This window comes from Hemitrygon akajei, chromosome 29 (genome assembly GCF_048418815.1).
Source record: "Hemitrygon akajei chromosome 29, sHemAka1.3, whole genome shotgun sequence".
NCBI classification, from domain to species: Eukaryota; Metazoa; Chordata; class Chondrichthyes; order Myliobatiformes; family Dasyatidae; genus Hemitrygon; species Hemitrygon akajei.
Genome location: NC_133152.1, coordinates 15602651 through 15616026, shown reverse-complemented (window position 1 = coordinate 15616026; position 13376 = coordinate 15602651).

Here is a 13376-nt window from a genome sequence, read left to right as displayed (position 1 = left end):
TCCCGCTCCATTACAGGGACAATGTGCCTCTATCGCTGGGATTGCAGTGAAGTGAGCGGATACCCCACTGCTCTCGAATCTTTCTTAGGTGAGCCCTCAGGACTGAGTCAGCTTCCATTCCAGGTCCACAAGTTCTGAGGTGGCTCATGAGGCCATTGAGGGAGATGTAGACTCCGCCCTAGTCACTTGCCAAGGGAGGAGGGTGAGTGGTTTAAGAGCCATTGCTCTCATTCCGCCAGTCACACTGCACTTCTGTGTCCAGACCAGACTTCCGCAGTGCCTTCCCAAATGCTTCTCTGAGTGGTCTGGGTCCAGAGATTCCCTCAAGTCCATGGTGAAGTTATACACTTTCATGGAGGCTTTGAGGACATCAGGTGGGCAAGGAGTTCTGGTCTTGTCATAAGGGAAGGTAGAGTGCAAAGATAAAGAGGGTTGGAATATACACAAACTCAGCTGGCCAGGCAGCATCTATGGAAAAGAGTACCGTTGACGTTTTGGCCCTGGCCTGCAGAGTTCCTCCAGTATTTTGTGTGTGTGTTACTCGGATATTCATTGTCTGCTGATTTTCTCTTGTTTGTTGTTAAAGAAGATTGTGCTGCTCACCTCTGCACCTCAAAATCATACAGAGTGGTTCTTTGTACGTGGTGGGTTTTGGACCGACTGTGGAGCCTATCGCTTCACTCTCTTCAGGAACGGCCTGGAGCACATGCACCCTCGAGCCTGGGAGGTTTGGAAGTGGGGTTCCATGGGCTCCTCCCCAATTTCGCTGACAGAGGCATTGTGGAAGACAAACACTGAGACAGCAGGCAGTGTGTGTACTAATTGCTGGCTGCTATCAAAGGAAGACCACAGTACTCGAATGTCCCTCTCTCTCTCTCTCTCTCTCTCTCTCTGTCTCCCTGTTGATGGAGAGAGAGAGCCTGTTGGTGCTCAAGACGGGGCTCGGAGAAGCAACGTGGAAGATTATAACATCGGAACAGCAAGTTGCTGCTCTCCACCCTCGCTGTTGCTGGAGCGCGACTCTCCATCACTGGAGAGAGAGGACCTGTTTGAGTTACCGACGTGCTGGTTTGTGAACTGTAGTTTGATGGACGCTGGATCAATGGACTCTTTGGTTTTTCTGTTACGGTTCAGATGGTGGTGGGGGGGGAGGCGTTGGAGCTTCTGCTGATGCAGGTGGGGATGGGGGGTTGCTGATTTTGCTGCTGCTTGTGCACGGGGGGGTGCTTCAAGGCTTCAATGTTTCTGTTCTGTGGGGTTTCTTTATATTTCGTGGACTTCAGTAAGGAGGCTGAATACAGTGCACACACTCTGATATTAAATGTACTTTGAGACTTTGAAAGTTTGAACTTTGAAACAGGCCATTTGGGCCATAAAGTTCATGCTAGCCATCAGAACTAGAGGACATTGGGTGATGATGCACAAGGAGCTGACAGGCATCTATTTCCACACAGAAGGTGGAGGGTATATGGAATGAGCTGCCAAAGGAAGATGTAGAGGCAGATGTGATTACAAAGTTTAAAAGACATTTGGGCAGGCGCATGGAAGGGAATCTTTAGAGGGTTACAGGCTAAATGCAAGACAAAGTCAGTATGGGTGAGTTCAGCCAAGGGGCCTGTTTCTGCGCTGTGTTCTTGTGACTCTCTGACCCATTTCTATCAATCCCATTTTATTCTCCTTCCACACACATCATTTACCGTCGGCTCTGCCACTCATATGCACTCCAAGGGCATTCTGCAGTAGACAGCTAGCCCGCCAGCCCTCATGTATTTGCGATGTGATGGCAACACTCAGACGGAACGCACAAGGTCTCGTGAAGAACCTTCAAACTCCGCACAGATGGCACAAAGGTCAGGTTTCTACCCAGGCTGCTGGAGCTGTGGCCGTACCACAGTGTCTCCTTCGCAGAGAGAGGGAAGCAAGCCCAGCGTGGAGCTCCAGAGAGCAGGATGACAGCAAACCCGTGCTGTAAGAACAAGGTCACATTCTAGTACAAAGATCAGTCAGCCACAGAGCTGCAGGTCAAAATGATCTAGCAAAGGACCTAGAACATTCGAAAATCCATCCAAATCAGGATCCCCACCCAAGTGAATTACCATACACACAGTACACACACATTGAAGCTGAGAGAGGGCCAGTCCTGACTTCCACCTTCCATTCACCTGTCACCTCTCCATTGCAGTTCAGGAAGGACAGAATTTCCTCGGATGGGGGATGCTATGAATTTCCCAGAACTTCAAATTGTCTAAAAGCATTATGGTACAAAGTGAGTTGGCATAGACCAGGCTGGGAGGGGAAAATAAAGAGGTAATTTACTTAGTCTCACAAGAAGTGAGGTGAAAAAAAGGCAGAGTGGAACGAGGTAGGATTACAGTGAAGGGGTGTGCAGTGAGCATGAGGTTTAGTGGGCAAACGGGCACAGGATGAGTGAAAGGGCAAGTGTAGAGGTGCTATGCCTACAGGGCAGAGCATATAGTGGCAGGGGGGTTGACAAAGCGGGGTGCTCTTCAGCCAGGTTGTTTGCAAGCTCAGTGTGCAAGAACAGGGTGCAAAATGGCCAAGAGGGTATAAGGAGCGATGCATGCTGTGGCAAGTTCCATTACTTTGAGAGTTCCTAAGCATGTCGCACATCGCCTGGCAACAAGGAAGGAGGCCATGGAACACACCGAGTTTATGCCAGGCAACTGCAGAAGCATCCCAGCAGCCCAGCAACAGTCACAGGGAGAAAGCGCAAACCTCATAAGGACAGATTGGGATTGGACAGGGGTCACAGTAGGTGTGAGGGCAGCTGTACTACCTGCTGCGCCGGCACACGGCTCATAGGAAGGAATCCATGACTGAGTCACTGTAGGACAGAGCTGTGGTTGTGGGTCATCATTTGTAGGAGCTGGAGTTAGAGCAGGGCGTTGGCGGGAAGGGGGATCACTCAGTGTGTTGGGGAGCATTTTGCTGGCGTAAAGGAATCTCTCTTGCTGGTTGATGAGTGGTGTCTATAGATCAAGACCTCCTGCTTCAGAATCAGAATCAGGTTTATTATCACCTGAAATCTGTTAACTTAGCAGCGGCAGTTCAATGCAATACATGATAATAGAGGGGAAATATATATATAATTAAATAAATCAGAATCAGGTTTAATATCACCAGCATGTGTCGTGGAATTTGTTAACTTTACAGAAGCAGTTCAATGAAATACATGATAAATAAAAACAGAGGAAAAAATGAGTTGCATTAAGTATATCTCTATTAAATAGTTACGTTAAAATAAGTAGTGTAAAATAACAGAAATAAAAAAGTAGTGAGGTAGTGTTCATGGGTTCAATGTCTGTTTAGGAATCAGATGGCCGAGGGGAAGAAGCTGTTCCTGAATCACTGAGTGTGTGCTTTCAGGCTTCTGTACCTCCTTCCCAACGGTAACAATGTGAAGAGGGCATGTCCTGGGTGGTGGAGATCCTTAATGATGAATGCCACCTTCCTGACGCACCGCTCCTCGAAGGTAGCTTGGATACTACGGAGGCTGGTACCCATGATGGAACTAACTAAACTTACAAGTTTCTGCAATTTATTTTGATCTTAGGGTAGTCCCCACCCCCCATACAAGACGGTGATGCAGCCAGTCAGAATGCTTTCCATGGTACATTTGTAAAAGTTTTTAACAAACCAAATCTCTTTAAGCTCCTAATGGGATAAAGTCACTGTCTTGCATTCTTTGTAGATGAATCAATATGTTGTGTCCAGGTTAGGTCCTCAGAGATATTGACATCCAGGAACTTGAAATTGCTCACTCTCTCCATCTGATCCCTCTATGAGGACTGGTTTGTGTTCCCTCATCTTACCCTTTCTGTAGTTCACAATCAGTTATTGGTCTTGCTAACGTTGAGTACAAGGTTGTTACAGTGACACCACTCAACTAACTGGTGTATCTCGTTCTGGTACATCCTTTTGTTACCATCTGAAATTCTGCCAACAATTGTTGTATCATCAGCAAATTTATAGATGCTGTTTGAGCTATGCCTAGCCACACAGTCATGGGTATAGAGACAGTAGAACAGTGGGCTAAGCACACACCTCTGAGGTGCACCAGAGTTAATTGTCAATGAGGTGGTGATGTTATTTCCAAACAACACAGTTTGTGGTCTTCCGGTTAAGAAGTCAAGGATCCAGTTGCAGAGGGAGGTACGGAGGGAGGTACGGAGGCCTAGGGTCTGTAGGGCTTTGATTAGGATTGTAGGAGTGATGGTGTTAAATGCTGACCTACAGTCAATAAACAGCATTGTGGCACAGTATTTCTGAGACAGGTGTTGAATCTAGCCATGACCAACCTCTCAAAGCTTTTCATCACCGTAGACATGAGGATGACTGGATGATAATCATTGAGGCAGCTCACACTGCTTTTCTTGGGTACTGGTATAATTGTTGCAATTTTGAAGCAGGTAGGAACTCCCAACTGCAGTAGAAAATAAGTAAATCAATTACAGTAAGTAATTTTATATATATGTAAAACTTCTGTTTTTTACTATAAAAATAGTTCAAAAGCAGAAACAATATATTAAAAAAAAGTGATATGGTGTTCATGGGTTCAATCCAACCCATGCAACAGCCAACACTGTCAACGGTTGTGAGTCCCAGATGAAGAGTAATTCGCAGAAAAATGATTCATTTGTTTCACCCTGGAAGGTTCAAATATAAAAGATCTGATCATTCAGAATTTTCAATATTCTACCTCAAATCTGCCCCCCCCCCCACCAAGATGGGACCGGGGACAGGGGACAAATTCGCTCTCACGAAGTTTACATATCAAAACAAGACAGTTTACATTTCATTACAACATCGTTCCACTTTTACCTTGTGCAATTTGGGTTTCTTCGGTGGCTGGAAAATGGAAGAGCCAAATCCTTCTTGACTGGGGGCTGGGGTGCAGGCAACACACATTCCCACCCTGACCTTCACTTAAGACCAAGTGTAACCCGAACTCCAGCCACAATTTGAAGATTCAGCATCAAGATGCAAGAATCAAGTTTACTTTTCACATGTACATGGAAACCTTCAGTGAAATGCATCATTTACGTTAACAACCAACGCACTGGGGGTACAGTGGGAGGCAGTCCTCAGGCACTGCCATACATTCCAGTGCCAGCAAACCCACAATATTTGGCAGAATAATCCAGAAAAGCAACAAAAGGGAACAGAAGCAATGACAGAGAAACAGCAAAGCAAGCCCCGTTCCTCCCTCCCACCAGCGTACATCACAGTTCTCTAATCCCCAAGACAGGCCATCTTCGTCATGGTGGGCACTGCCCAATGACTAAACCCAGGTGCGGAGAAACGACAAACTCCCACGTTGAGAGAGAAGCAAGAGTTCATTCATTGGAAAGTGAAACTTCTGCAGCGTGGCCAAGTGACACTGCAAGACGAAACACACACACATAAACACAAGGACCGGCAATAAGTGTTAATTGAGAGTCCACTTTAAATAATTACAGTAGGCAGAAAACTTACACCTCTCAAAGTAAACTCGACAAGATTAAACAGACACAGGGTCTTCATGACTTGGGATAAGATGACAGTTAACAAGTACAAGTGTGTGGCTGGCAGGGCTCAGATCAGTCTTCTTTCACCTACAGCAGACTCAGGCTCACACGTGGACACACAGACATTGGGCCTTTAGCTACCTGCTGAAATTTGCAGACCCAGGGCATGGGTCAACAGGCCTTGGCTTCCGGATTCAAACCTTACACCACGATCCTTGGCATTAACCCCAGGACCCGTTATCACTGAACACCAGGTCTCAGACTCTGGTCTTGCCAATTCGTTAACTCAGGGGTCCACCTTCAACCCTGCAAACATCTCAGCCACCCCATCGCCCTGCTAACAGTCAGCCTAGCTAGCCTTCATCCATGGCTATGGCTGCTGACAGTCAACAGGCCTGATTCACTGTTCAGCTGAAGTAAAGAGAGAGAAAAATAGGGCAGGCAGCACCACTGAGAAGAGGAACAGGTTAACACTGCGGAACAGACAACTTCCATCAAAGGTGGGAGCAGTTGGAAATTGGACATTTTAAGCTGTGTAAAAGGGGAAACTGAAGAAAATAGAATTGGATGAGGGCTGCGTGACAGAAATAGAGGTTGAAGTAAGTGAATGTGGTAAAGACTCAGTTGTTAATAAAAAACCCTTACTGTTCTGGAATTCTTCATTGTGTCACTGAAGCACCATCAATAACTCTAGGAGACTGGAAGTGAACGATAGGCTTTTATTAACAGCAAAAGGGAGCATGACATCTCGAAGACTGAGGGAGGAGCAGTGCCCCAATCGTCTTTATACAGGGGTCTGTGGGAGGAGCCACAGGAGCAGTCAGCAGGGGGGCGTGTCCAGACAGGTATACATAGTTTACCACAGTCACTCAGTTTCGTCCGGGCTGCACTCTCTCATAGATATCTCATTTTGTTCAGTCCAGCCGCCCCAATTCTCTGCAATTTGAAACGGGCTCAATTTCTAACCTTCTCCACATCTGGTTAGGCTGCATCTGGACATTACAATGAGTTCTGGCCTCCCCATTTAAAGAGGTTTTAGGAAGATTTGAAGATGGCACAGAAGAGGTTTGCCATGGTACTGCCTGGATTGGAGGGTGTGATAGCACCGGGTTTGCTGTCCATGACGTTCTGAACTCAAAGGAAGATTTAAGCACCGTCCGATATAGATAGCCCTAGGTACCCTCACTAAAGGAAGATTATACTGAGGCCAGATGACTTTCCTGTTTATCCTCCACAGTGAGCTTAGCTGCCAAAACTATCTGAGCACTCAGACCCCTCCTTCCTACCATGGTGAAGATACTTCCAGCTAACAAACTAATTTTAAACACAGCTCATTTATTTTTAGTGATACACATTCAAATGTAGGTAAATTCTTAAAACACATTTAAAACTCAGAGGATTTCTATCTTATAAAAGATTTCCAATTTACAAACCATTTCTAAAGCACCGAGGATTTCCAAACCACAAGTACAATTCCTATAAGCTAAAAAAAACACATCAATGAGTTGCAGATGATCAAGTTGTCCATCACTGAAGTCGAAGACAGAGGTATGGATTCTAGTCAGCTCTCTGTCAGTTTTCTTATTGTTCCTTTACCATTCCTACCAAGCCTGTCTGTTCTCTAATATTTATACTGCTTTTTTTGCTACCTGGTGATTTCACGTAGATTATCTAAAACAGGGGTAGGCAACCCTAGTCAAAATACCTTCGTGGATCCGGCCCGCGAAGTTATTTTGACCGGCCCGCGATCAAATATTGGGATACTATGCTTATCCGGCCCGCGAGCGATTTTTCCTTATTCTGAGTGTTTCACACGACCACACTGATGGACATGTATGGCATCTTGTTACACTGGTCCCAGGTTCCATTTTATTCCAAACCAAACACTGGTATATACGAATGACGGGATGGCAGACTATCTTATTAATATGTATTAGATACTCTCCGTGCACACGCAGGTTTTCAGATGGGATCATTCAAATTTGTAAACAGAAACAGCGTCACTGTTTTAACAAGAAAGCCACACTAAATATCCTGATAGATGCGCTACGATACTTGTTGAATAACTCGTGTTTCGAAATAAGATTGAAGAAAAAAATTCCAATGGCAATGAATGCAAAACGCAGGAAGGTAGACACTGAGTGCCGAAATTTCCAAGACACTTGGACACTAGGTTACTTCTTCATCCAGCAAGCTGGGAAGCCAGTTTGTCTCATTTGCCTAGAAAATGAGACAAAAGTCCGAGAATTCAGATGAGTTGTCATCTCATTTTGCTGATTTTCGCTTGCATGCAAATGAGTTCAAACTGTTTGCTACTCCGTTTGATGTGGAAGTGGACACTGCATCAGAAGTTTTTCAAATGGAATCGATTAAGGTGCAGGGTGACGACATATTGAGATCGAAATTACATTCCGAAGGTGTGTCAGTGCTTGACTTCTATAGAAAATATATTCATCCAAGTGGGAAGTATCTTAACTTTGTGGACCATGCAAAAAAGATGGCATCATTGTTTGGCAGCACTTATCTGTGTGAGCAATTATTTTCAAAAATGAAGCACACCAAGAACCATTTGAGAACAAGATTAGCTGATGCCCATCTGGATAATGCCTTGCTCTTGGCATCAACAAGTCTGACACCCAATATTGAGAAGATTTCAAGCAACAAACAGCATCAGGCTTCACATTGGTTTATCGACTGTTTGCATTATAATTTTCTTTTTTATTATACTTAATTTACCACCATTCAATGCATCATGATCATACATTTTATGTTTAAAGATTATTTGAGTCCTTTTAATAGATTCAAAAGATGCCTTGATTGAAATAAATTGCAACTAAACCGAGTTCTTTTATTACTAATTGCCATCCTTGGTTAAGCACTAATGATTTTCTAGCATGCGTTATTCATTAATTTGAGGCAAAACATAACTAGATGTATTTAAATGGTTAATTCCCATATTTCAAGTTTTTTTAGGGCATTTATCTGACCCACCGTCCGCTCATTAATACACAATCTGGCCCACAGAGGCAAAAAGGTTGCTGACTCCTGATCTAAAAGTTTCTGGAGACAGTTCCAATTAATGCTGTGAGGACAGAATCTCTGAGTACACAAATCTCCCAACCATTGATAGATCAGCTATTTAACGTGCCAAGTGACAGTGTCAGTCTGGTCTGTGGGCTTCCTTGAACTGAATAATTTAGCCAGTGTGTTCTGGTTTAATGCAGACCCAGCTGACATAATCGCATGGTTTGACATTGCATTTCTTGAGCAGCCAGCCCCATGTTGTGGGCCAGCAGCCTGTACTCGGTGCTGTTTGCAAAGCTAACTTCAGACTGATTATTGCTTGCAATTTACATTAAGAACTGAAGGTTGGTTCTTTTTAAGACAAGAAGCTGAGCAAGGAACGTTGCTTGGAGGTTTAACTTAATCAAAAAAAAACAAACACTTTTATCCCTGATAGAGTTAGCCGGTGTGTTAAAAAGCTGAGTTTGGCAAAAAAAAAGGCCCCTTGGCCCAGGTCAGTGAATGTCCATTCTGCCTCCCCCTTTCTAGCCCACCTTCTCCTTATGGAAATTAGTTTCAAGATGAGACTCCTGCCAAGACTATCACTCCGCCAACTGTTCCAGCATATTACTGGTGCTAGTGGAGCACTCCTTCCTCAGAGGATCAAAGAACTCGTTGAGTTCTTCCTAATATAGAGGTTTCTATGTGGTTTTCTCTTTAGAATATGCACTTCATTCATCTCAGCTGCACAAATTTCTGAAACCACAGAAGATTGTTACAGTTATAATTTTTCCATAAACACATGCAAAGACACATCAATGTCCACATTATTAATCCACATTTAGTCCTTTTTAAAGGCTTCCTTCCTCACAATCAGCTCTTGCCATTTCTTTGATGCAAGTTTGGATCAATGTCTTTGTTGAGTTGGTTCATTGGGTCAGCTGTTGATGTCTTTCAATGAGCTGAAGATAGATCATTTCTTTCACAGGGTGTGGTGCACAATTTTATTCAGATTTTCTGAAAACAGTCTTGTAAGCAAGATATTGATAGTGTATTTCTGTTTTCTTTTGTCTAAGGATTAGTAGTTTTACATTTTCATTATAGAAAATTATATTAGTCAGTTACATAATTCCATAATATGATATACATAGAGGGTGTAACATTTATAGAGGCAGGTTACCTTTACATGTGAACTGAGATAAGGAAGGGTATAGTCCTCCTGCTGAGGATTCTGTCTGTATTATTAATTTTGAGCAACCAGAAAAGGGTGTGAGGACATAGTTCAAAGTTCCAAGCAAAACTTTATATCAGAGTACATAGATGTCACCTCATACGACCCTGAGATTCTTTTTCTGTGGGCGTACTTAGCAAATCCATAGAACAGTAACTGTAAACTTCAGGAACTGTTAACTGTGAACAAACTGTGCAAATGCAAATATAAATAAATAGCAATAAAGATGCATAGGGCAAACATGAGGAAATCTGCAGATGCTGGAAATTCAAACAACACACACAAAATGCTGTTGGAACACAGCAGGCCAGGCAGCATCTATAAGGAGAAGCACTGTCGACGTTTCGGGCTGAGACCTTTCGTCAGGACTAACTGAAAGGAGAGATACTAAGAGATTTGAAAGTAGTGGGGGAAGGGGGAAATGCGAAATGATAGGAGAAGACTGGAGGGGGTGGGATGAAGCTAAGAGCTGGAAAGATGATTGGCAAAAGTGATATTGAGCTGGAGAAGGGAAAGGATCTTGGGACGGGAGGCCTCAGGAGAAAGAAAGGGGGGGGGGTAAGCATCAGAGGGAGATGGAGAACAGACAAACAACTAAATATGTCAGGGATGGGGTAAGAAGGGGAGGAGGGGCATTAACAGAAGTTAGAGAAGTCAACGTTCATGCCATCAGGTTGGAGGCTACCTAGCCGGTATATAAGGTGTTGTTCCTCCAACCTGAGTTTGGATTCATTTTGACAGTAGAGGAGGCCATGAATAGACATATCAGAATGGGAATGGGACGTGGAATTAAAATGTGTGGCCACTGGGAGATCCTACTTTCTCTGGCGGACTGAGCGTAGGTGTACAGCGAAACGGTCTCCCAGTCTGCATCGTGTCTCACCAATATATAAAAGGCCACACCGGGAGCACCGGACGCAGTATACCACACCAGCCGACTCACAGGTGAAGTGTCGCCTCACCTGGAAGGACGGTCTGGGGCCCTGAATGGTGGTGAGGGAGGAAGTGTAAGGGCAGGTGTAGCACTTGTTCCGCTTACAAGGATAAGTGCCAGGAGGGAGATCGGTGGGAAGGGATGAGGGGGACGAGTGGACAAGGGAGTCGCGTGGGGAGCGATCCCTGCGGAAAGCAGAAAGGGGGGGAGGTAAAGATGATTGGTTATGTCCCCCCATGGGAGTGAACACCCATTGGTACGCTGTAGCTTAGCATTCTGATACCAACTAGACCATATGCATAAGTTTCTTCCCAGTTTAGTGATCCTGGACCCTGTCCAGGTCTTCCCCTTTACATTGTTAAGGATTGGACCAGACTGAGAAGAATTGACACACCTTTCCAACTTCTATGTTTTCCCAGAAAACATTAACTGAGCAAGGGCTACACAGTCTGTCCTGTCAGACCATGGGATTTTATCAACCGAATATAGAAATAGTTCTTCAACCATTAAGTATAACACAAATAGCAGCACTGGCAGGCCTGGGGGTTCTACTTGTTGCATTGTAGGAGGACCACATACGCAATATTCACCGAATACCAAAGAGTAAGTGAATAGCAGAACACTTTTGAATAGTTCTGCATTGTGAGGCCTCAGGTTTACATCGTCACTTCTGAAGAAGTCACAACAGAATAAACAAAAAAGGTTATCAGGAGTATAGAATTACCCGGGGTAGCCATCTTTCTCCTCCAGGTAAAACTTTTACCATTGTGTAACATTACACATAAGTAAGACAGATTGGTTTGAATATCAAAGTCAAAGGTGTAAACCATAATGCCATCATTAGCAGTGAATGACATATTTACAAAGTACATTATACTGAGTCTTGAGAACCATATTCTATATAAAGTTACAGGTCCACAGCAGATGCCATTTGAATGGCTCTTCACACAACCTTGGAACATCTGATCAGCAAAGATGCATACATCAGGATGATCTTTATCCATGACATCTCAGCATTCAATGCTATCATCCCCTCAAAGCTAATCAATAAGCTTCAAGACCTTGGCTTCAATACCTCCTTATACAAATGGATGCTTGATTTCCTCACTTGCAGATCCCATTCAGTTCGGATTGGTGACAACATCTCCTCCGCAATCCCCATCGGAACAGGTGCACCACAAAGCTGCTCTACTCGCTTTCCACTCACAGCTGTGTGGCCAAGCAGAGCTCCAATGCCATGTGCGAGCTTGTTTACTAAAAAAGAAGTTTCAATTCAGGACGGAAAATAGAGTTGGGATTATTTTTATGGAATTTCTTTTCCTGGACCCAGTGCCCCGTTTGTGGTCTCCAAACATTCCTGTCGGGTTCTTTTCCTTTCTTATGAATTCCCATAATCTCTCTCAATTCCTTGAGGAGAGTTACGTTGGGTGTAAGTGACGGTTGACCTGAGTTGGTGATTAGGGGTATATTTAGGTGGACATTAAGAAATAAGGCATAACATCCTTATGTATTATTTTTACAATTGGCATATTGTTTACAGAATGTTGCACTGCAGAGATGAGCATAGCCCACTTTTGCCCTCTACAGTAGACTGGTTTTACTAGCCCTCACTTCATCTCTTGATTCCTTCACTCACTATGCCACCTGGTTGTGGGTGGAATGGAGTGCTGTACTCCACTTGTATGCCTGTTTGTTCACACATGGCCTTATCAATGAAGGAAGGCCTTCATTGGGCATGTATGCAGGCTGGGCTGCCAGCATGAGGACATATGGAGTTTAGGAGTGTTGTGATTGGTTGCAATCTTACTACAAGAAGTCACGGAGACTAACTATGTAATTATTAATTCTGAGCAACCAGAAAAGAGCACGAGGACATAGTTCAAAGTTCCAAGCACAAACTATGCACAAAGATCAATTATCACAATAGTACACCTATTAGGTTTCCAATAAGATGGGTTGCCTTAGGATGCCATAAACAAGCCTGTATAATCAAGTTCCACACCTCCATTGGTGCAGCTGATTTTCTTTGTCTTATAGAAGGTCTTGTGACTGCTCCCTGATTATAGCCCAAACATGCATTACAATTTGCAACAGATCACTTACAATCACTCAACATGCAAGGCCACAGGTATAATATGAGTGGCTTACCTGCCACCATGATTGTGTCCAAATCTTTGGTGGGCTTCTTGAGTCAGTGCTTCCTGTTTGTGAACAGGAGATATTTGCTTTTCATCTTTTTTTCAGAGTGGCATACCCAAACCTTACCTTCACCATCAGCTTTACATTTGTACTGTGTTGGAAATAATTTAGGATTGGGTTTAGTAATATCTAAGAGAATATATAAAAGATTCCACCTTCTCCAGCCCTGTATCTCTTTCACCCATCAACTTCCTAGCCCTCCCCCTCCCTGTTTCACCTATCACCTTGTGCTTCTCCCTCACCTCCCTTCACCTTTTAAATCTACTCCTCATCATTTTTTCTCCAGTCCTGTGGCCCCAAACGTCAACTGTGCTCTTTTCCATAGATGCTGTCTGGCCTGCTGAGTTCCTCCAGCATTTTGTGTGTGTTACGTAAAACATGATCCTGGTTATTTCTTATTTGTTGCTTAACTAAGACCAAAACACTTAAGGTCCATTCTGACAATTTATTTATTTCTTGTTTTATTACATAGCTGTGTCAG